Source organism: Triticum dicoccoides, chromosome 2A (genome assembly GCF_002162155.2).
Source record: "Triticum dicoccoides isolate Atlit2015 ecotype Zavitan chromosome 2A, WEW_v2.0, whole genome shotgun sequence".
NCBI lineage: Eukaryota > Viridiplantae > Streptophyta > Magnoliopsida > Poales > Poaceae > Triticum > Triticum dicoccoides.
In genome coordinates this window covers 296,578,294-296,602,269 of record NC_041382.1, presented here as the reverse complement: position 1 = coordinate 296,602,269, position 23,976 = coordinate 296,578,294, and the positions used below count along the sequence as shown (strand labels likewise).

General features: G+C 41.0%; 1 long non-coding RNA gene across 1 annotated transcript; it reads right to left on the bottom strand.

The window, feature by feature from the left end:
• Positions 1-21,988: 21,988 nt before the first annotated feature.
• LOC119354424 lies at positions 21,989-23,970 on the bottom strand. The gene is made up of 2 exons (XR_005170914.1): positions 22,863-23,970; positions 21,989-22,554 (listed from the first exon to the last, which is right to left on the bottom strand). It is a non-coding gene; the product is annotated as an uncharacterized LOC119354424 (long non-coding RNA).
• Positions 23,971-23,976: the final 6 nt, after the last annotated feature.

Sequence of the window (23,976 nt, the reverse complement as noted above, 5' to 3'; positions counted from 1 at the left end):
ATGTATGCCTGTCTCCATAGGTCTGCGCCGCTTTGGGTTCACGACTAGCCATGTCGGCCCGGGTTCTCTGTCATATGGATGCTAGCGACACTATCATATACGTGATCCAAAAGGCGCAAACGGTCCCGGGCCATGGTAAGGCGACATCCGTGGGAATACCGTGCGTGAGGCCGCAATGTGATATGAGGTGTTACCGGATAGATCGATGTGACTTGGAATCGGGGTCCTGACAAAAATTCCCACTAGTATATGAAAGTGATAACATAGGATACTCTCTATCATGAAGATCATGGTGCTACTTTGAAGCACAAGTGTGGTAAAAGGATAGTAGCATTGTCCCTTCTCTCTTTTTCTCTCATTTTTTTATTTGGGCCTTTTCTCCTTTTTTATGGCCTCTTTTTTTAGTTCGGAGTCTCATCCCAAATTGTGGGGGAATCATAGTCTCCATCATCCTTTCCTCACTTGGGAGAATGCTCTAAAAATGATGATCATCACACTTTTATTTGCTTACAACTCAACAATTACAACTCAATACTTAGAACAAAATATGACTCTATGTGAATGCCTCCGGTGGTGTACCAGGGTATGCAATGAATCAAGTGTGACATGTATGAAAGAATTACGAACGGTGGCTTTTCCACAAATACAATGTCAAGTACATGATCATGCAAGCAATATGACAATGATGAAGCGTGTCATAATAACGGAAAGGTGGAAAGTTGCATGGCAATATATCTCGGTATGGCTATGGAAATGCCATGATAGGTAGGTATGGTGGCTGTTTTGAGGAAGGTATATGGTGGGTGTATGATACCGGCGAAAAGTGCGCGGTATTAGAGAGGCTAGCAATGGTGGAAGAGTGAGAGTGCATATAATCCATGGACTCAACATTAGTCATAAAGAGCTCACATACTTATTGCAAAAATCTATTAGTTATCGAAGCAAAGTATTACGTGCATGCTCCTAGGGGGACAGATTGGTACGAAAATACCATCGCTCGTCCCCGACCGCCACTCATAAGGAAGACAATCAATAAATAAATCATGCTCCGACTTATTCACATAACGGTTCACCATACGTGCATGCTACGGGAATCACAAACTTCAACACAAATATTCCTCAAACTCACAACTACTCAACTAGCATGACTCTAATATCACCATCTCCATATCTCAAAACAATTATCAAGTATCAAACTTATCATAGTATTAAACACACTCATAAGAGAATTTTTAATTTTAATCTTGCATGATATTCCTGAACTGATTTTGAGACAAACAGAAGCAGATGACGTCCTTTGCCGTGAGGTTGAGAAGAGTGTACTTGCGAATGTCATCTGCTTCCACCATCTTGCACAGATCGGTCAGACCAATCTCAGTGACGGTCCATAGCTCGCTGTTCATCGCCATGAGGCGCTTCTTCATCATGGCCTTCCACTTGGGATACTCATGACCGTCAAAGATGGGGCATGTCACTTTCTTCATACCTGCGGTCGACATAACTAAACTCCAGGTGGTTAAACCAAAATCATATAGAATAAGGGAGTACCTTGCTCTGATACCAATTGAAAGTGCATTATATCGACTAGAGGGGGGTGAATAGGTGATTTTTATGAAATTCTTCACTGAGGAATTTGCCGGTGAGGAAATTCCTTAGCGAAGAACTACTAGCAGCGGAATAAGTACTCAAAAGTAAACATAACAGAATACAAGCATAGTCATCATGATGAAATGAAGACAGGCACAGAGTACAGGAAGCGTAAGCACGGGATAACACAGGATGAAGACAAACAGACTGAAGAAATTGAACTGAGGAAATTAAGAAAGTCTTGAGTCAAAGTCTTCAAACACAGATATGAAGAAACACACAACACAGTTATGAGGAAATAAAAGAGTTGAGGGAATAGAACTAGTAAGCTTGGTGAAGACAATGATTTGGTAGACCAGTTCCAATTGTTGTCTCAGTTGTACATCTGGTTGGAGCGGCTGAGTATTTAAACTCGAGGACACACAGTCCCGAACACCCAGTCCTGAACACGCAGCTCAGGACACCAAGTCCTCACCATATTCTCCTTGAACTAAGGTCACACAGATCTGGTCTTATCACTCGTGGTAAGTCTTTAGGTGACTTCCAAACCTTCACCAACTTGGTCACTCGGCGATCCACAATTCCTGTTGGATGCTCTAGACCATGACGCCTAACCGTCTGGAAGAAGCACAGTCTTCAAAGGTAACAAGCGTCGGATCCACGCAGGATCAATCTCTTCAGTGATGCTCAATCACTTGGGGTTTGTAGGTGTTTGGGTTTGGGTTTTTCCCCATTTCATGATTTTCGCTCAAAGTCCTCGGAGTATGGGTTGCTCTCAAATGACAAGTGTCAGTTTCTCTCAGAGCAGCCAACCAGCTAGTGCTTGTAGGGGGCGGCTATTTATAGCCTAGGGAGCAGCCCGACATGATAAGACATAAATGCCCTTCAATGATATGACCGTTAGGTGGATAGATATTTTGGGACAGCTGGCGCATAGCACAGCAACGGTCGGAATTTTGAGTAGCAAAATCCTCAGGGCTATCATGTTCCTCATTGTGTAGGAAATCCGCACTCGCGAATTCCTAACTCCTCAGTCAGAACAAATTCTTCAGAGGCCAGAAGAACTTCGTCTCTGTCACTTAAGAATATGACTGGACTGTATGAGATTTTCAATGGCTTCACTCAAAGGGATTGGTAGGTGTAGGATTTTGAGTTGAGCATCACATGGAAATTTTTCATTAGTATTTCCTCGACCCCCTTTAACAGTACAGTGTTTCCTATGACTCAAGAAAAATAAAATGAAACTATGAAAACAAAAGTCTTCACGCTTCATGTTCCTCGAATGAATACCAAGTCTTCAAGGTCACACCAATTTCTTCACTTTCAAAGTCTTCAGAAAGTCTTCAGAAATCCAAAGTCTTCAGTCGAAGAACTTCATTTTTAGGAGTCGACTTTCTCTGTAAATATCAAACTCCTCATAGACTTATAGACATGTGTACACTCATAAACGCATTAGTCCCTTAACCTATAAGTCTTCAATACACCAAAATTACTAAGGGGCACTAGATGCACTTACAATCTCCCCCTTTTTGGTGATTGATGACAATATAGGTTAAGTTTTCAACGGGGATAACATATGAAGTGTAAGTACTGATATTGAGGAATTTGATTGCAAGATATAGAAGAACTCCCCCTGAAGATGTGCATAGTGAGAAATTTGCTTTTGAAGCAATGCACACTTGAAGAGTTGAATCATGGAGATATTCCCTTATATCTTGTAATTCATACACGCATTTGACATATAACAGTGAAGAATTTGAAATGCATGATGAAATATGGTGACTGATGTAATTCAGCATGCGTGCATCAGCATATATGATGAATAAGCATGCAAAAAAACATATCAAAAGTATCAGAGCACCATCGGGTTTAAGTTTACAACTCGATCCAATAAAGTCTCATAAGAACGAGAGTTGTAACTTAAAAAGAACGCCCATATAGAAAGACCCGCTTGAAGACTAGCTCAAAATTCTCCCCTTTGTCATCAAATGACCAAAAGGATCGAATATGAGGACTAACGCCCCTGAAGATTATCAAGTTGATGAAGGAGCGCCAACGTTGTTGGGGTTGTATGTCATAGTAGGGCCTGGCGCAGTGCCGTCCAAGTCTTCATTCTCATCAGTGTCGCGCGATGAAGAATATGAGCTGGCCACCAAGGAAGGAACTTTGACCTTCTTGAATTTCTTCGGTGGAGGTGCAGACCAGTCAAAATCTTCCCTGAGACCCATTTTCTTCAGATCTTCTTCACCATACAGATGTGATAGTATTGCCCAGGTGCGATCAAAGACTTCATGGAGGTAGTAATGGTTTTTCTACACTGCGTTGTGTGTAGCAGTCATGTTGTGAAGACATGAAGCAAACTGACACTTAACCCATTTATGATTTCGATCCACCTTCTGGTGAAGACTAAGCAGAAGCTCACGATCAGTCATCACATGAGGAGCAGTGGCTTGAGGAGTAGACTTGGGTGCATTGGCAGAGTCATGTGTGGCAGAGTCATCATTGGTGGAATAAGAGGCAGCTTTGCGAAACTGTCCATCCAATGGACGAATGCCTTCATCTATAACAGCTGGTGCCTTGCCCTTTTCATCAACTGAGGAACAGGTCCGCTTGAGGACTTCAATTGGGGGCAAGTAGCTGAGGTGATTCTGAAAATCAGCTTTGTAGTTGAGTGAAGACCTTGTCCCGAGGATTCTCATAATCCAAGGTGCATAAGGCTTCAGCTCAAACGGAGGCAGTGCAACATTTGCCAGAGTCCTCATGAAGAAATCGTGATAATTGATAGGAATGCCATGAATGATATTGAATACAAGATTCTTCATGATGCCAACAATTTCCTCATCAGATGAGTCGTGGCCTTTGATAGGACTCATTGTCCTTGTAAGAATGCGATAGACAGTTCTAGGCACATAAAGTAATTCCTTCACGAGGAATTTGGTCCGTGGGGCCTGACATGGCTTCAAAGGTTTCATCAGAACTTGCGTGTAGTGATTTGTAAGCTCAGGTTCACTGTAGATGCAATGAGCTTCTTCAAGGGGAGGACTGAGTGGTAAGGCACGAAGCAATTCAGTAGCTGGTGATGTGTAGTGAGTGTTCTCAGACATCCAGTCCAGCACCCATGAATTCACATTTTCAGAATCTCCTATGACGTGCAGCGTCACATAAAACTGAAGAATCAGTTCTTCATTCCAATCACAGATGTTAGAGCAAAAGCTAACAATCCAGCGTCGTGAAGAACACTAAGGACTGGCATGAAACACGGTAGAGATTCCATATCCATTTGAGGAATGTGCTCATGGTAGAAGATTTTCTCTTTGTTGAACAACACTGAGGAATAGAAATTTGCTTGACTAGCAGTCCAGAAACGCCTCTTCCTTATACGAGCAGAATCATATGAGTTGTAGTCTTCGAAGAATACGTGCTCGCCGAAGAAATCATCAACCTTGAACTTTTGCTTGCGTGAGAATGGATCCTTTGGCTTGGGCAGAGGAGTGTCAGTGAGTTGCATCACGACCTCAGGAATCGCAATCTCAGGTTCTTCAGGCTGAGGAATATCTGGTTCCTCTTCAGTGGCAGTCTGTGTCTTCAGATGTTCAGCAGCAGCAGTTTCTTCAGCACTAGTGACTGGAATTTACTCATGTACAGATGAAGTGGGGTGAGTTTCTTCAGAGCCCATTTGAACAGTTTGTGCAGGGGACTGAGGTATTGGCTGCAACGGTGTGAACATTGGAGAGTTTGGATGCTGACTTTCCCAAAATTCATCACTCATCCCTGGTGTGGAGCAGCCAACGTCCACATCTTCATCTTCCATTTCTTCAACGCCAGCCTCTTCAGCTATGAACTGAGGCATATGCGAGGAGATAACAAGTGTTGAAGGGATCGTATCTACTTCAATTTCTTCATCAATCTGCTCTAATAAAGCAGTAGAATGATTTTCTTCATCAGATCCGCTAGGGATCTCATATTCTTCACCAAAAGGAACAAGGTCCTTTGATGGCATGGTTGAGACTGGAACAGCATCAATGTGATTAGCAAATGAACTGGTCAATCTTCTTCGGAGCTGAAGAATCTGAAGTAGCTGATGCTTTCCTTTTCTTCACTACTACACGCTCTGCAGCCTTGGTCTTTTTCACATCTGATGCAGATGGAAGGATGGGAGTTAGTGTTGGCGCAGGAGGAGCAGTGGAATCTGGTTGATTTTCTTCAGGCACAACTGATGCAGTTGCCCTGATTTCTTCAGTTTCTTCATGCACACCACTAGAGGATGCCCTGGCAATTTCTTCAGCGGCTGGAATGCAGTCATCAGCCCTGGAACTCGCATTTTCTTCAGCAGCCTGATTTCATCAGCGGTGCTGGCATTTTCTTTAGTCGGCTGAGCAGATGCTTCAGCCTGAGGAATTTCCTGTTGCGTTGGGGTAGCAACATTGGAAGTGAAGTTATCAGCAAGTCTTACAAAACGAACCTTGGCTCCAAGCCAATCAGCGCGGTATGTGTAAGTGCATCTAGTGCCCCTTAGTGATTTTGGTGTATTGAAGACTTATAGGTTAATGGACTAATGTGTTTATGAGTGTACACAGGTCTATAAGTCTATGAGGAGTTTGATATTTACAGAGAAAGTCGACCCCTAAAAATGAAGTTCTTCATCTGAAGACTTTGGTATTCTGAAGACTTTCTGAAGACTTCGAAAGTGAAGAAAATGGTGTGCCTTGAAGACCTGGTATTCATTCGAGGAACATAAAGCGTGAAGACTTTTATTTTCATAGTTTCATTTTCCCTTTCTTGAGTCATAGGAAACACCATACTGTTAAAGGGGGTCGAGGAAATACTAAGCAAAAATTTCCATGTGATGCTCAACTCAAAATCCTACACCTACCAATCCCTTCGAGTGAAGCCATTGGAAATCTCATACAGTCCAGTCATATTCTTCAGTGACAGAGACGAAGTTCTTATGGTCTCTGAGGAATTTGTTCTGACTGAGGAGTTAGGAATTCGCGAGTGCGGATTTCCTACACAGTGAGGAACATGATAGCCCTGAGGATTTTGCTACTCAAAATTCCGACCATTGCTGTGCTATGCGCCAGCTGTCCCAAAATATCTATCCACCTAACGGTCATATCATTGAAGGGCATTTATGTCTTATCATGTCGGGCTGCTCCCTAGGCTATAAATAGCCCCCCCCTACAACCACTAGCTGGTTAGCTGCTCCGAGAGAAACTGACACTTTTCATTTGAGAGCAACCCATCCTCTGAGGACTTTGAGCGAAAATCATCAAGTGAGGAAAAACCAAAAACCCAAAACCCAAACACCTACAAACCCCAAATGATTGAGCATCACTGAAGAGATTGATCCTGCATGGAACCGACGCTTGTTACCTTTGAAGACTGTGCTTCTTCTAGACGGTTAGGCGTCATGGTCTACAGCATCCAAGAGGAATTGTGGATCGCCGAGTGACCGAGTTTGTGAAGGTTTGGAAGTCGCCTGAAGACTTACCACGACTGATTGGACGAGGTCTGTGTGACCTTAGTTCAAGGAGAATACGTTGAGGAATGGGTGTCCTGAGCTGCATGTTCAGGACTGGGTGTCTGGGACTATGTGTCCTCGAGTTTAAATACTCAGCCACTCCAACCAGACGTACAACTGAGACAGCAGTTGGAACTGGTCTACCAAATCATTGTCTTCACCAAGCTTACTGGTTCTATTTCCTCAACTCTTTCATTTCCTCATAACTGTGTTGTGTGCTTGTTCATATCTGTGTTTGAAGACTTTGACTGAAGACTTTCTCAATTTCCTCTGTTCAATTTCTTCAGTCTGTTTGTCTTCATCCTGTGTTATCCTGTGTTTACACTTCTGTACTCTGTGCCTGTCTTCAACTCATCATGATGACTATGCTTGTATTCTGTTAGGTTTACTTTTGAGTACTCATTCCGCTGCTGGTAGTTCTTCGCTAAGGAATTTCCTCACCAGCAAATTCCTCAGTGAAGAATTTCATAAAAATCGCCTATTCACCCCCCCTCTAGTCGATATAACGCACTTTCAATTGGTATCAGAGCAAGGTAATCCCTTGTTCTGTGTCATTTTGGTGTAACCACCTGGAGTTTTAGTTATGTCGACCGCAGGTATGATCAAGGTCTCTGCTGGGTGTCCTACCTTCGATGGGACGGACTACCCCTACTAGAAGAATAAGATGCGAATGCATGTTGAAGCAATTGATAACGATCTCTGGTATGTTGTGGAAAATGGTGTTCCCTCAGTCACACCTTCTCTGAATGCTGCTGATGTGAAGAGATTCAAGCAACTCGACTCTCAAGCGAAGAATATCATATGTGGCCATCTGAGCAAAGGACAGTATGGCAGAGTGAGTGCTTTGGAGACAGCGAAGCTTATCTGGGACAGGTTGTCCAAAGTGAATGAAGGAGTCTCAAATCAGCGTGACTCTCGAGTTGATGTTCTTCGCAATCTCTTCAACCACTTCAAAAGACTCGACAATGGAAATGTTCAACAAACCTTCGATCGCCTCACTGACATCTCAAATGAGCTTCAAGCACTTGGTGCCACTGACATCACCGACCATGAGGTGGTGAAGAAATTGCTGAGATCGCTTGATTCCTCATTTGACACTCTAGCATTGATGATACAAGAACGCGCTGATTACAAGTCACTTGATCCCGCTGATATTCTCGAAAGGCTAAATACTCATGAGTTCCAACTTGCTGAAAAGAGAGATCTCTATGGTTCAAGCTATGGCAGAACACGTGCACTGAATGCCAAGGCCGTATCTGAGTCCGAAGATGAAGACTCTGGTAGCAGCCTTGGTGATCCTGAAGAACTAAGCCATGATCTGGCTCTTCTTGTGAAGAAGTTCCAAAAGTTCTCAAGACATGGTCGCTTTGGGAGACCCTCAAGGAGCAGTGATTCCTGATCAAGTGACTACAAGAGGAGGCTCTGCCACAAATGCAAGAAGCCTGGACATTACATTCAAGATTGTCCTCAATGGGAAAAGGAATCAAAGAAGAAGAAATACAAGGATTACAGTTCTGATGATGCGAAGAAAAAGAAGAAATCCACAAAATCCTCATCATCAAAATCCTCAAAGCCTTCATATCACAAGAAGAGCAGCTCCAAGAAGGCCAGGGCATTCATTGGCAAGGAAATGGACTCTGAGGTTGAATCTGAAGAAAATGAGGAAGAGGAGTCATCTGAGGAGTCCAAATCCGGAGTGGCGAGCCTAGCTCTCGCTACTGCATTCCTCAGAAAGTCTATCTTCAACACTGAAGAAAATAACCTCACCAACAAAGCTGATGAAGGGGATGATGACTACGCTCCCACCTACTGCTTCATGGCAAAGGGTGCCAAGGTACTCAAATATACCTCATCTGAATCAAGTGAGAATCAATCTGATGAAAATCTTAAGCCCAGCTATTCTAAACTTGCTAAGATTGCTATAAAACAACAAAGGGCTTTAGAAAAGGTTCAAAACATGCTAGACAAAAGTGATGATATGTTGGGTGAAGAATTGGATCGCACTAAAGCCCTGACTGAAAATCTTCAGAGATTTCAGACTAGGTTTGACAATCTTCAAAGTCATCATAACACTCTCTTATCCGATCATGAGAAGCGTTCTTATGAATTTCTTCAAAGAAAGCAAGACCTTGAGAAGCTAAGAGTGAGTTATGAAGATCTTCAGAAGGAGCGCGATTCATTACTTGCTCAACAAATCAGCGCTTCTCAGGAAGAATTTGTTCCTCCATGCTTGAAGTGCATTGAACGTGAATCTGCTAATTCTTCACCTGAATGTTCAAATGCTGCTAATGTTTCAAATTCTTCGCATGCCTCTGCTATCACTAATTCCTCATCTGAGGACATTGCTAGTATCACTGACGATGCAGGGCTGAAGGAATTGTACACGATAGGCATGTACAAAAGCCTCAAAGGGCATCAGGCTCTTTGTGATGTGCTTAAAAAGCATATCCTCAACAGGAAACCTAGGAAAGAGGGTATCGCCTTTGAGAGGAAACTCAATGCTGATGGTACATATTGGAAGCCTGAGCAGTACCCCAAAACTACATGGGTTGCTGCAAAGGGACCTCTAGTTGATCCATCTAACTTATCTGGATTTGCATGTGAATCTCCTCATTCTGATGATGAGTCAATTGACTCCAACTATAAACTGTTCAAAAATCAGAATGGTGAAGTATTTGCTAGATATGTTGGCTCTAACTGCAGGAACGGCTCCCCTATGAAGAAAATCTGGGTTCCCAAAAGATGCCTTGAAAATCTTCAGGTGAATGTCATCATGACGCCACCTGTGAAGAATAGGAACCCCAGATCAAATTCTTCATATGGATTCAAGTCCTCATACCGACCAAATTCCTCATATGGATCAAAGTCCTCATATGAACATCATCGTGCTAACTCGTCTGTTTCGCAGGGAAGATCTAAGGATTATGGATATGTGCATTATTCTTCAAATCATTATGTCCATAATTCCTCGAAGAATTTCTCTGCATAGTCTTATGCTTACTCTAACCCCTCTTATGTGAAACGAATTGGACTGGCTTCTATGTCATCCTTCTCGTATGGAGCTCGCAGAATGATGAACTCTTTGCCACTCCTTAAGATGTGGGTGGTGAAGAAAAAGGACTAATCTCCTCTGCAGGGTCAGGTCTCCAGACGTACATAATCGTCTGAAGAATTTGCTCGAGACCTGAGTATGCCTGATAGGACGCAGGCTAATCATGAAGAAATGAACTTTCATTTCTCACGTCCTCATATTGCTTTATAAGTTCTTTTACTTAATGAAATTGATCTGATGAATTGATGTCATATTCTTCACTGATGAAGTATATGAGTTTGTAACATGCTCTAATTCATCTGCAGGATGATCAACCCAAAGCCACTGAGTGGGTCCTCGATAGTGGATGTACAAACCACATGACTGGTGACAAGAATCTATTGATGGATGCTCCATTATCTCCGTCGCATCTGAAGCACATCATCTTTGCTGACAAAGGCAAAAGTTAGGTATTGGGTCTAGGTAAGGTTGCGATTACAAAGGATCGATACATGGACAAATTCATGCTTGTTGAGTCCTTAGGATACAACCTTATGTATGTCTCAATGCTTTGTGATCTTGATATGGTTGTTGTCTTTGGCAAGTACCGTTGTGTTGTGGTTATGGAAGCCGACAATTCCAAAGTCTTCGAAGGCTTTAGGAGAGGAGACCTGTATATTGTTGATTTCTCTACAGGACCACAACCAGTCGTGTGCTTACTTGCAAAAGCTTCAGAAGGCTGGCTCTAGCATCAAAGAATTGTTCATGCAGGCATGAGGAATTTGCACACGCTTGCGAAGAAGAAGCATGTCATTGGCATCGAGAATGTCAAATTCCTCAAGGATCAACTATGCGGAGCCTGTGAAGCTGGGAAGATGACCAAGGCCAAGCATCCAGCGAAGACTATCATGACCACCACTCACCCATTTGAATTGCTTCACATGGATCTCTTTGGTACTATTCATTATTCTGTTATTTCAAATGAAGCATCTCAATATGGCTTTGTTATTGTTGATGATTATTCTCGCTACACATGGGTACACCTTGTTACTTACAAACATGAAGTGAAGGAAGTCTTCAAACGATTTTCCTCGAGGGCTTCAACCAACTTTGGTGTGAAGATCAAGCACATCAGAAGTGACAATGGCACTGAGTTCAAGAATTCTGGTCTCGATGACTATCTTGATGAACTTGGTATTACTCATGAGTTATCTGCTCCTTATACTCCTCAGCAGAACGGCGTCGTGGAGCGCAAGAACATGACTCTTGCTAAGATGGCTCGCTCTATGCTTGATGAATACAAAACGCCTCGTCGTTTCTAGACTGAGGCAATTGATACTGCGTGCCACATCATCAACAGAGTATATCTTCACAAATTCTTCAAAAAGACTGCCTATGAACTCCTCACAGATAAGAAACCCAATGTAAGTTATTTCAAAGTCTTCGGTGCTAAATGTTGGATTAGAGATCCTCATCACAACTCATAATTTGCACCGAAAGCACATGAAGGTTTTATGCTTGGTTACGGAAAGGACTCACACACCTACAGAGTCTTCAACAACGTTCTTCACAAAGTTGTTGAAACTGTAGATATGCGGTTCGATGAAACTAATGGCTCGCAAAGAGAGCACCTATCTACTGTGATAGATGAACCAGCACCTGAGGAAACTATCAAGTTCAAGGCTACTGAGGATGTCATTCCTACTGAAGAATCTGCTGAAGAATTCATTCCAGAACATGAAGAACGTCGAGCTAATGCACCTGTAGAAAATGATGCTGAAGAAAACGCTGATCAAATTCTTCAACGACAACCAGCTCATCCTCGCATTGCAAAAGAAGTGCAAGTTGAAAAGATCATCAATGACATCAAAGCGCCAGGTCCTCTCACACGCTCAAAAGCTTCACATTTGTCTAACTTTTGTGGGCACTATGCTTTTGTCTCTATTACAGAGCCCACTAAGGTAGATGAAGCATTTCTGGAGCCTGAGTGGATTCAGGACATGCAAGAAGAATTACATCAGTTCGAGCTCAACAATGTCTGGGAACTGGTCAAACGTCCAGACCCTCGCAAGCACAATATCATCGGCACAAAGTGGATCTACCGCAACAAGCAAGATGAAAATGGCCTTGTGGTGAGGAATAAGGCACGGCTTGTAGCTCAAGGCTACACACAGGTTGAAGGAATTGATTTCGATGAAACTTTTGCACCTGTTGCTAGGCTTGAGGCTATTTGCATATTACTTGCTTATGCTAACCATCACTACTAGGGAAAACCTTATACACAGAAATTTAGCAACAGCGCGGGTTCAAAAAGGGCGCTAGTGCTAGATAGTAGTAGCGGTTCAGAATAAAGCGCATTGCAGATATGATTCTAGTAGTAGCGCGTGTGCCCGTAAAAGCGCTGCTACTAATATTCCCATTGCTGGAACGATGGGCTACGCATAGCAGTAGCGGCCTTGCAGGAAGCGCGCTACCGCTAGGGCATGAGTAGCAGTGTGTTTCCTTGTAACAGCGCTACTGCTAATGGAAATAAAATAAAATGAAAAACAAATAGAAAAGTAAATGGAAATGAAAGAAACAGAAAAAGGAGAAAGAAAAAAATAAAATGTAAAGCAAAATAAATGAAAAAGCGAAAAAACAGAGAATGGCTTAGCTGTAGCGTGTGTTAGTAAGAGGCGTTGTAGCTAACGCAGCTGCAGCACATTTCGAGGACCCCTGCTATAGAAACAGAAAAGGAAATAAAAAAGAGAGAAACTTACATATGTATAGCAGTAGCGCGTTTTGGAAAAAGCGCTATAGCTACCTTAGCTATAGCGCGTTCTGTGAAATGCGCTACCGCTAGTTTTGACTTAACCAAAAAACCGTTTCCCCCCCGGCCACCACTTGCCCCCCAAATCTCTTGACCCACCCCGCTGTCGTCTCCCCGATTCGTCCACGCCCCACTTCGCCGTCGTCTCCTGCCGACGTCGATGCCCCCGGAACCACCAGAGCCGTGTGCCGTCGACGCCATCGGAGCCGCCCCCAACGCCACGGAGCCGCGCGGCCTCATCAACGCCACCGGAGCCGCCGTCGACGCCACTGGATCCTCCCTTGCCAGAACTGCCTCCCTCGCCGTCACCGGAGACGCCCCTGCCTCCCTCGCCACTACTGCCTCCCTCGCCACCACCGGAGCCATCCTCTGTAAGCCCCCACCCCTCCTCTCTCTCTCTCTCATGCATAGGTTAGCTAGTTTAATTATGTTGATTATCTAGGTCAGGGCAAAAATTTAGTTAGGGCTTTGATAGAGAAGTAGTTAGGTTAACTAGTTTAATTAGGTTAATTACCTAGGTTAGTGCAAAAATTTAGTTAGGGCTTTGACAGAGAACTAGTCAGGTTAACTAGTTTGATTAGGTTAATTATCTAGGTTATTTAGGCAAGTTATATTTTAAAGATGATCCCTTCCTAGACTTTTATTGTTGATTATATCTTTTCATTGAAGTGGTCATGTTGTTTGTGCCCAAGTGGCTTTGTTGTTTCAATGAAGCTGAGTGGCCTGTATATATTTTGCGGGAATGTTGATTCATTTCCGTTCCGGCAAATTTCAGTTTCTCGATTTGTCCACTTTTTAGCAAAGGTCATGCCGAAATTTTCCGTGAATTTCGGCATGACTTGTGCTACAAACTAGGACATATCGAGTGCCCGTGTGATTTGCCGCACCAGGAAGGAGTCAACGTTCCTGCAAAACAAGAGGCCTTTTTTATGTCATTATTCATTTTATTAGGTCTAGAATTAATTGACTAGATTTAATCATAGGAAACATGGCTAGCAACGATGAAGGACAGGGTTCTGGTGATTGCGATGACGCCTACCGGGCGGCAGATGAATTTTTTAGCCTTACCGATGATCAACCGATGTTATTGCTAGGCCCACCGGTGGCATCGGGGACTGAGACCGACACACAGACCGGTGCTGAGACTGAGACCGGCGCTCAAACTCAGACAGGCATCGAGACCGGCGCTGAGACTGAGACCGGCGCTGCCTCGGGGAGCGGAGCCGGTGTAGAACCGAAAGCAAAGAGGCAACGAGTTCCTAACAAACTCAAGACTATTAGAGTGGTGGTCACAGAGGTGGGCGATAGCAATTTTGAGCCAACGGCGCCCGAGGAAGCGCGTCGATGCTACGGCGGGCGCGCCGTCCTCATCATCCTCTACCCCCGATTCTCCCACGCTCTTTACTTGGACTCGTCGAAGAACATTCACAAAAAGGATTACACCCACATCAAGGATGTTCTCGACAGTGCTATGTTTTACTACCACGCAAGGGATGGAGAGGTCAGGGACAAGAATAGAAGGGGCGGCAGGGTCGCCTTCGGCCATAAGGCCGACTTCTGCTGCATCCAGCAACCGAACGATTCTCTTAATGATGGATTCTATGTCCTACACCACATGCTGGAGTACAGACGGGATCACCAGAACCTTCACATGTCACCTAGATCCGGCGATGCCCATATTTTGCAATGGGCAAAGGACATAGGAGATATCGAGGATCATCGACTTCGAGCTGAGTTCTATAACATCCAGCGCGAACTTGCCCAAATCATCATGAAGGAGGTTGTCGGAAAAATAGGGATGTTCTACGGAGAAGGACAAATGCCGCGGGAAGACGTCCGAACATGGATAGCCTCTCAGCGTCTCGACCTGAAGCCTTTCACTAGGCTTGGGGACTATCTCCTTGACTTGGATGGATGGAACGACATGTTGGAGTGATTGTCGATATATAAAAATGTGTCCGTTTAGTCCATACTTTCTGTATGACAAAACTTTGAGTTATGCACGGTGAAACTTTATTTGTGATGTAATTAAACCGTCCTCCTCCTCGACTAGCGAAAATCACTCTAGTTAGGGCATTTTGGGGTATGATGAACTTTGTTATTTATGCTTATGATATGTTGTTTTTATTTTTGCCAAGTCTGTCTCTTTCTGTTGCTCAACTATATATGTTGCATATCATCGACTCATGTGATGATGCAGGTGCATAGATCATTTATGGCGAAGAAGTGCTATGCCAGGAGTATATATATATGACAAGTGGCCGGAGTGTCAGGCCCTTCCGGTTTCCGAGCGACAGGCAGTAGTTAGTTTAGAGGTTCACGCTAATGCGAAAGAGGGATACGAACTCTTGTTCTCAAAGTGATAGCTCTTCTCGCGTATATCATTGTTTAGATGGATGACGATGTATTTGCATATCATTCGAGACTTGTATCGCTATTTTCGAGATGATGACGAGAGACCACTTTGTGTTGGATGATGATTATGATGATGACATGATTTGATGAGACTAATTGTATGTATATGCTATGATTACATTTGTATGTGTATGATATGCTAAAGATTATTGTATAAAGCCTATTCAAATACAAAACAAATACAAAACAAATATGCAGGAAAAAAACTAATAAATAAACTAGTAGTAGCGAGGGGGGAAATTTAGCAGTAGCGCCGCGTTGTCAGTAGCGCGTCCCAGCAAACAGCGCTGCATATAATATCAGTAGCGCCCTTTCCCAAAGAGCGCTACATCTATTCATGTATAGCAGTAGCATGGGACAACCGGCGCTACTGCTATACGTTAGCTGTAGCGCCTTATTAGTAGCGCCGGTGCCCGCGCTACTGAGAGGCCCAAAACCCTCGCTGCTGGTAGGCTTTTCCCTAGTAGTGCATCATGATATCACTTTATATCAAATGGATGTGAAAAGTGCATTCCTCAATGGTAAGCTTGAGGAAGAAGTATATGTTTCTCAACCCCCAGGTTTTGAAGATCCAAAGATTCCTGACAAAGTGTTCAGACTCAACAAGGCCCTCTATGGCCTCAAGCAGGCCCCACGGGCTTGGTATGATACTTTGAAGGAATTCCTCATGACGAAAGGCTTTAAACCCGGTTCACTCGACCCTACCCTTTTCACTAAATCTTATGATGGTTAATTGTTTGTGTGCCAAATACATGTTGATGATATTATCTTTGGCTGTACTGACCAACGTTATAGTGATGAATTTGCCTATATGATGAGTGAAGAATATCAAATGTCTATGATGGGAGAGTTGAAATTCTTCTTAGGTCTTCAAATTCGTGAACAACGCAATGGCATATTCATATCTCAGGAGAAATACCTCAAGGATGTACTTAGGAAATTCGGCATGCAAGATTGCAAAGGCGTCAAAATTCCTATGCCCACAAATGGCCATCTGTGCACTGATGAAAATGGTATTGACTTCGATCATAAGGTATACCGCTCCATGATAGGTTCTTTATTGTACTTATGTGCATCTAGGCCAGATATAATGCTTAGTGTTTGCATGTGTGCCCGATTTCAAGCTACACCGAAGGAATCACACCATAGGGCTGTGAAGCATATTCTTCGATATCTAGCTCACACAACAACACTTAGATTATGGTACCCCAAGGGCTCGGCTTTTGATCTCATTGGATATTATGACTCTGACTATGCTGGTGATCATGTGGACTACAAGTCAACATCTGGTACATGTCATTTCCTCGGACGATCTTTGGTCTGTTGGTCCTCAAAGAAACAGAACTGCGTATCACTATCTACTGCTGAAGCTGAGTACATTGCTGCTGGTTCTTGCTGTGCCCAATTGCTATGGATGAAGCAAACTCTCAAGGACTACGGAGTCAACATGAAGAATGTGCCTCTCTTCTGTGACAATGAGAGTGCCATCAAGATTGCTCACAACCCAGTTCAGCACTCGAAGACAAAGCACATTCAGATTCGTCATCACTTTCTTCGTGATCATGTGTTGAAGGGCGACATTTCTATTGAGCATGTGAAGACTGAAGAACAGCTAGCCGATATCTTCACAAAGCCCTTGGATGAGAAGAGATTTAGCAAGTTGCGGTGTGAGCTAAATATCCTAGAATCTTCGAATGTTCTTTGAAAAGGACACTCATCCTAACACTTATGCAAAATTGATGACTTAGATGTGGAACACATGAAGAAACGTTTTTCTTCAATCAATGAAGAATAACACTCTTAGTGTGAAGAAATTAATGAAGAATTTGATTCTCAGAACCCTACAATAATTGTACGCGGTGTCTGAAATCATCATTCTTATACGATGGATCACGCCATCACCAAAAGATGAAATTCCTCAAATTATTCATATTCTTCAACTTTGCATAGTCTTCACTGGTTCCGTCCTTTTTCTTCATTGGATATATATATATATATATAAACACTATTCTGATCACGGGATCAGAATAATTTTCTGATCACAACCTGACCTGCCCCGCTAGTAGTACGTTGAACTTCCCTGTGAACTAGGTTGAACTTCCGCCAACATTTTCCAAATGGGGCTTGCGATATACCGTTGGAAAGCTATGGACCCCAATATCTTGAGCCAACTTAAATTTTTGGCAAAATATAAGCGGTTTAAGAGCAGTTTTGAAAACCGTTTTTCTTCGCACAAAAAACATGAAACGTATTTTCGATCGCATTTCTAAACCGTTTATCGGAATGAGGCATATAATATGGCGTTGGAAAGATGCTGCAAAACCTCTCCTTCCACATGTTGAAAGTTTTCTCTAATTCCCTATGGTTAAAGAGTAATTTGAAAAAACGTAAAATTTTGTAAATCGAACAGATGAGTTTGTTTTTTCGATGTCATTTCTAAACGGCTAATCCAATGGAGGCATATGATATGGCGTTGGAAAGCTTATGAAAATGTGCTACTTTTTCATCTAGAAAGTTTTTTTTCTAATTTTGAATGGTTTAAGAGTAATTTAGAAAATGGTCCAAGTCCTACCGAGTTCGTATTTTCAAGCTAATTTTTTAACCGTGCGTCCGAATGCAGCATATGATATGGCGTTGGAAAGCTTGAATAAATGCGAAACTTTTTGGTATGTATGGTTTCTCCCAATTCTTTACGGTTTTAAGTCAGTTTCGAAAATGGCGAAAAACATATTTTTGCCGTAATTTCTACAAACTTTATCGGAATGAGGCAACTAATATATCGTTGAAAAGCTACGGAAATTGCGAAACTTTCTCATGTTGATGGTTTTCTCTGATTCCTAGCCGTTTTCAAGTAATTTCGAAAATGGCGGGATCATTCGTTCTGCCTATATCGCGAAACAGATTCTTCGAAAATGCACCGCGTGAAGAATCTGAACTTCTCGGCACGTGTACCTGAACTTCACTCTGTTTATCACGTGATTTTTTTGCTCGTAGGCCTCTATCCACTGCTCGTAACTCCCCATCCACTCACCGGAATTGAGCGAGTGATATACCGGTGGAAAGCTGTTGTAAGCACTTAACTTTCCCGTGTTGATCGTTTTTTCATATTTGCGTCAATTTTAAAAGTTTTTATCTAAAATTCATCCACTGTAGTAATTGAACTTCCTGTTGTTTTCTGTTGAACTTCAGTGACGTATTTCCGTTTGTAATTTTCTCATCCATCATAAGTGTTACACAAATAATATTCCTTTTGTACAAATCTCTCTCACAATAATTTTTTTAACTTTCTCCAACAAAGTGCTTCAACTTATAACAACAAAACTTTTAGCTTTTGATTTTTTATTCTTTTTTAATAAAAAAATGCACACCGTGTAGTACATGAACTTCTGGCAGTTATCAACCTGGACCACTCTCGGTTACGTGAAAATATTTAAGTTTTTTTATGAATTTTTAATTTGATTTTTCTTAATCATTTTTTATGAATTTTGAAGTGCTCTAATTTTAATTGTTGAACTTCTTATTATTTTATTTTTGAACTTCTTGCTTTCATTCTTTAATAATGTGGAAAATCTGAGTTTTCTATAATCATCGAACTTCTCCATCTTTTTAATATGGACTTCCTGTTTTTATTTCTTAATCCTTTTTATGAAATTTTGAAGCGTTATATTTTTAAAAGTTGAACTTCTTGTTTTTTATTTTTGAACTTCTTGTTTCCATTATTTAATAACGAAGAAAATCTGAGTTTTCTATAATCATCGAACTTCTCCATCTTTTTAATATGGACTTCCTGGTTTTATTTCTTAATATATTTTTTTACGAAATTTTGAAATGCTCTATTTATTAAAAGTTGAACTTCTTGTTATTTAATTTTTAAACTTCTTGTTTCCATTATTTAATAACAAGGAAAATCTGAGTTTTCTATAATCATCGAGCTTCTACATCTTTTTAATATGGACTTCCTGGTTTTATTTCTTAATCTTTTTATGAAATATTGAAGCGCTCTATTATTAAAAGTTGAACTTCTTGTTTCCATTCTTTCATAACGAGGAAAATCTGAGTTTTCTATAATCATCGAACTTCGCCATCTTTTTAATATGGACTTCCTGGTTTATTTTTTAATCTTTTTTATGAAATTTTGAAGCGCTCTATTATTAAAAGTTGACCGTCTTTGTTATTTAAGTTTTGAACTTCTTGTTTCCATTTTTTAATAATGAGGCAAACCTTGCCTTTTTATTCATTTTTCTCATATTAAACACACACCATGTAGTAAATGAACTTTTTCCGTTTTTATAATTTAAATTTTTTATTTTCTTTTTGAAATCAAATTGCTCCTCAATAATAACTGAACTTCTTTGTAGATTGAGAGAATTTTTCTAAAACGCAAAAAAACGATTTCTTTTTTGTGTTTTCGAACATGAATATATGGTGAATGTCTCTCGCAAGAATTTTTTAACTTCCCCGAAAAGAGGACTTCAACTTCTTTTAACAAACCTTTGAAGCTTTTATTTTTTCTATACTTTTTTTCTCACCTGAAATGAATTCCTTGCAGTACTTGAACTTCTCGTTGTTTTCACTATAAACTTCTGTCGCATTTTTGTGTATACGTCGAATTACACGCAATTGAAGGCCAGACGTCATTTTTTTGCCATTTTCAAACATGTAATAGGAGGTCAGATGTCCCGCAATGTAAATTATGAACCGTTCATGGAGGAGCACATAAACTTCTTGCAACAAACCTTTTAAGCTTTTTGTTTTCTATTCTTATATTCTTATCTGAAACACATCCCGTGTAGTAGTTGAACTTTCCGTTGTTTTCACCTTGAACTTATGTCACGTATTTTTGTTCAGCCTCTCTCACAAGAATTTTTTAACTTTCTCGGGCCAAGCACTTGAACTTCTAGCAACAAATTTTTAGCACTTGAACTTCTAGCAACAAACTTCACATATTTTTTATTCTTTTTTAGTACTTGAACTTTTGGCAGTTATCAATCCGAATTTTTCTTGGTTACGTGAAAATATCTGAGTTTTTTATAGACATTGAATCGCTCTAGCCTTTTTATTTAAACTTCATTGTGTATTTTTAGAAATATGAAAATTGGATGTTTTTTACAAACACTAAACATCTTCGGTATTTGAAATTGAATTATTGGTTTTATTCTTTAGTAACTAGAAAAAATCCAATTTTTCAAATAAACATTGAATTTCAATGTTTTTTCAATTCGAACATCATTGTTGATTCTTTAATAGCAACGAATATACTTGAGTTTTTGAACGAAAAAAAAAGCTAAAATCCTAGCTTTTTAAATAAACATCGAAACACTTTGTTGTTTTGGTTTGGACTTCTAGTTTAAAAAAATGGGAAAATCTTTCTAAAATTTTTAGTTGTTTATGTTTTTTATTTGAACTTCTTTAGTTTATTCTTTAATAACGAGAAAAATCTAAGTTTTTTATATACTTCAGACTTCTCCGTTAATTTAATTTGAACTTCTTAGTCTTTTTTTACAAAAAATTTGTTTTACATAAGCAACAAGCATTTTAAAAAATTTGCTTGATATTTCTAGTTTTCCTATAAACGGAAAGAATTTGAATTTTCCGTGTACATCAAACTACTCCTTTATTTTTATTTGAACTTCTTCATTTTTTTTCTTTAGCCAGAAGGAAAATTTGAGTTTTTTTTTATAAATATCGAACATCTTTATTTTTGTAATTTGGACTTCTTGGTTTTATTTTAGTAAGAAAAAATCCTAGTTTTATGAACCAGTCCAATATTTTAGATTTGAACTTCTAGAGTTTTTTTATTTTGAAACCATGAAAATCTTTTTCTTATGAATTTTGAATTGCTCTATTTAGAAAAATTGAACTTATTATTCTTTTTATTCTTGAACTTCTTGTGTCTTCTTTTTGCATTTTTTTAACTTTTGTATTTTTTAATAATCGAACTTCGTGTGCTAACATGATTTTTTTGTTTTTTTAATCGGAGATCGGACTTTTTATCATGTTTCTAGAAACATCCAAATTTGAAGTTCATTGTGTTTCTTGTATGTTCTGTTTTGGTTTTACTTTTTAGAATGGAAAGTCCCTTGTTTTATAAATATCAAGCTGCTCTGTTATTTTAATTCGAAGTTCTTAGATTTATAAATATCATTCTTTTAATTTATTATCAATCTTTCTTGGAACTTGCAGACTGCATGTTCTAAATTTTTATGCGAACTTTACTATCGGAGTATTTTTAATGTTATCTACTTCGACCTTCTCTGTCATTCCAATATGAACTTCATAAACTGTATTTTCTGGGTATTTATTTTCCAAGGCACACTTGAAGCCAAAGAGAGTAGTACATCAGTTTTCTACAGAAAAAATTAATGACTCAAACTATTTTGCTGCTGATAGAATAAATGTTGAATTTCTATACTAAATGTATATTTTGTACAAACAAAAAACTACTCTCTCCGATCCAAAATAAGTGTCGTGGTTTTAGTTCAACTCGGACTACACAAACTGCACCAAGTATGAACATCCATATATTTTTTGCTGGTGTACTGCTATCCAACTGCTCACATTATTTTCCATATGTTTAACAAAATCAGGCATCAGTTCAAGGCCATAAACATCCATAGTCCAAATATCAAATTGAATCAGAGTAAGTCTATATGCAATGAACAAAGTATAATTTTTGTGTACCCTTTTTTCCTAAAAGAAGTGTACGAGTGGTTTTCTACCACACACCTTTATTCTCCATCTCCCAAATTTTTTATTAGCCACCTTATCCACCTTATCCATTGCTCCATAGCATCAAACACAATGTATATCTTATCCACTCGTACATAGCATCAAAGCGGGCAAGATTGAGCTTGATGTTTGGTAGTACTCTGTACTGAACAACAACAATAGTTTCTTCAGTTGAAGTTGTTCTTTGTCACTTATATCAAATGGCAACAGTCTATGGACCAAATTGAATGAGGCAAACGGAACAACTGCACCATTTGTCGGACATGGCAGATATTGCCGGTCCTTGCCGCGAGGTGGTGCGCTATCACCCTCTTCTTTCCAGGGTTGTCCCTGCTCCTCCTCCCCTCGAAACTCTGATGCTTCTCCATGGACAGGAACTTGAAGCTTCTCTGCTTGTTTATGCCCAGGAAGCTCTTCAGTTTCTCCCAGAGCACCGAACTGGGTGCTGGACTGCCTCCCCATCTACAAATACAATATTTAAACAAGTGACAAATTGTATAAAATTGTGATCTTGTTCTTGCAAAATCTCGTAGAGCTCTCTCCCATCTGCAGGTACACTTGAGCTGGTGAGTAATATCATGTGTTCAAATAGCAAAGACCGGACCAAGATTTGAGCTCATACTCCCAGGATGCATCGACCACTCTACTCACTAACCACTTCACAGGTCGCCTAAAACTATGGAGAGAGTAAAGAAAATTAACACCACCAGCGTCTCCCACAAATGGTCCTCACAAAAATTCCAAAAAAATATTGAGAAGGGGTTCCTCACCGCAGTAGCAGCTCGCCTCCCATACTACTCGACAACTCCATGCCTCCCCGTCCGTAGAGCACACTGAGTCTGAGAGGAACAGGAACTAAAAGTATTGGTGCAGCTTGGCAGTATCCAGGGATAGTGACCCACACATCGAACTGAATAGGCTAGTCAGGCTGGACTTCAGAAGCGGCCACAGGCGGGGATAGGAGGTGGGCAGGTGGGTCTCGCCGGCCCCAATAGTGGCAGCACGCAACGAGTGGTGGACTTGCATGGTGGGAGGCCGAGCAGCGCGCGCCAAAGAGGGGATCGACGGGATGACACTGATCCAGTGAACGACCTTGGTTCGCGTCACCGAATGGCCTCGCCACTGCTGAACGGACTTCTGCTGGCTGTTTTTTCCTATTGGTGTTCTGAAATGTCAATTTTTTGGTAGTAATACATGAACTCTCGGGCAATAAGAAATGAACTTCTACAATACAGATTGTTTTCTCACGTAAACAAAATCAAAAACACAATCTAGGAGAAAACCAATGTCAAAGTACGCATGCAAATCTCATTTTATTGTGTGGCAACCTCTCGTCTTAACACAGAGCCAAACCCTGTCTCCACCTGACTACGACCAGAAATCTGCTGAACAACAGCTCTTATAGACATTAACAGGAACAATGTTTCGGAAAACTTTTGTACCCCTACAGGATACAATGTAAGAGAAGTCAAACAGAGACTAAATGGACTGAACAAATGTAGAAGCAGCAGTTCAAAATAATCTGAGGCACAAGTTCAGTCGCCACACAAATAAGACACATAGCACACACGCACAAAAACATGGCAGACAAAGCCCAAGTGGAATCAAGCTGGTGGCAGCGCACCATGTACTCGACATCACCGGGTTGAAGAAGGAAGCAGAAGATGAGCATCAGTACATGGGATTCAGAGGGGTTGAGGCGCTGAACCTCCTGGTGCTACATCGTTGAACAGCCGGATTTGGCAGCGGTGAACGGCATGAGCGCTGGGAGGTGGGATGATGCAAGGGCTCCAATGGAGATGACTGTCCATGGGAGGCATAGTTGACCTGCAGAACAATGGGATCTCCTCTGCATATGGAGCTCCGACCACGCGGAGGCACGTC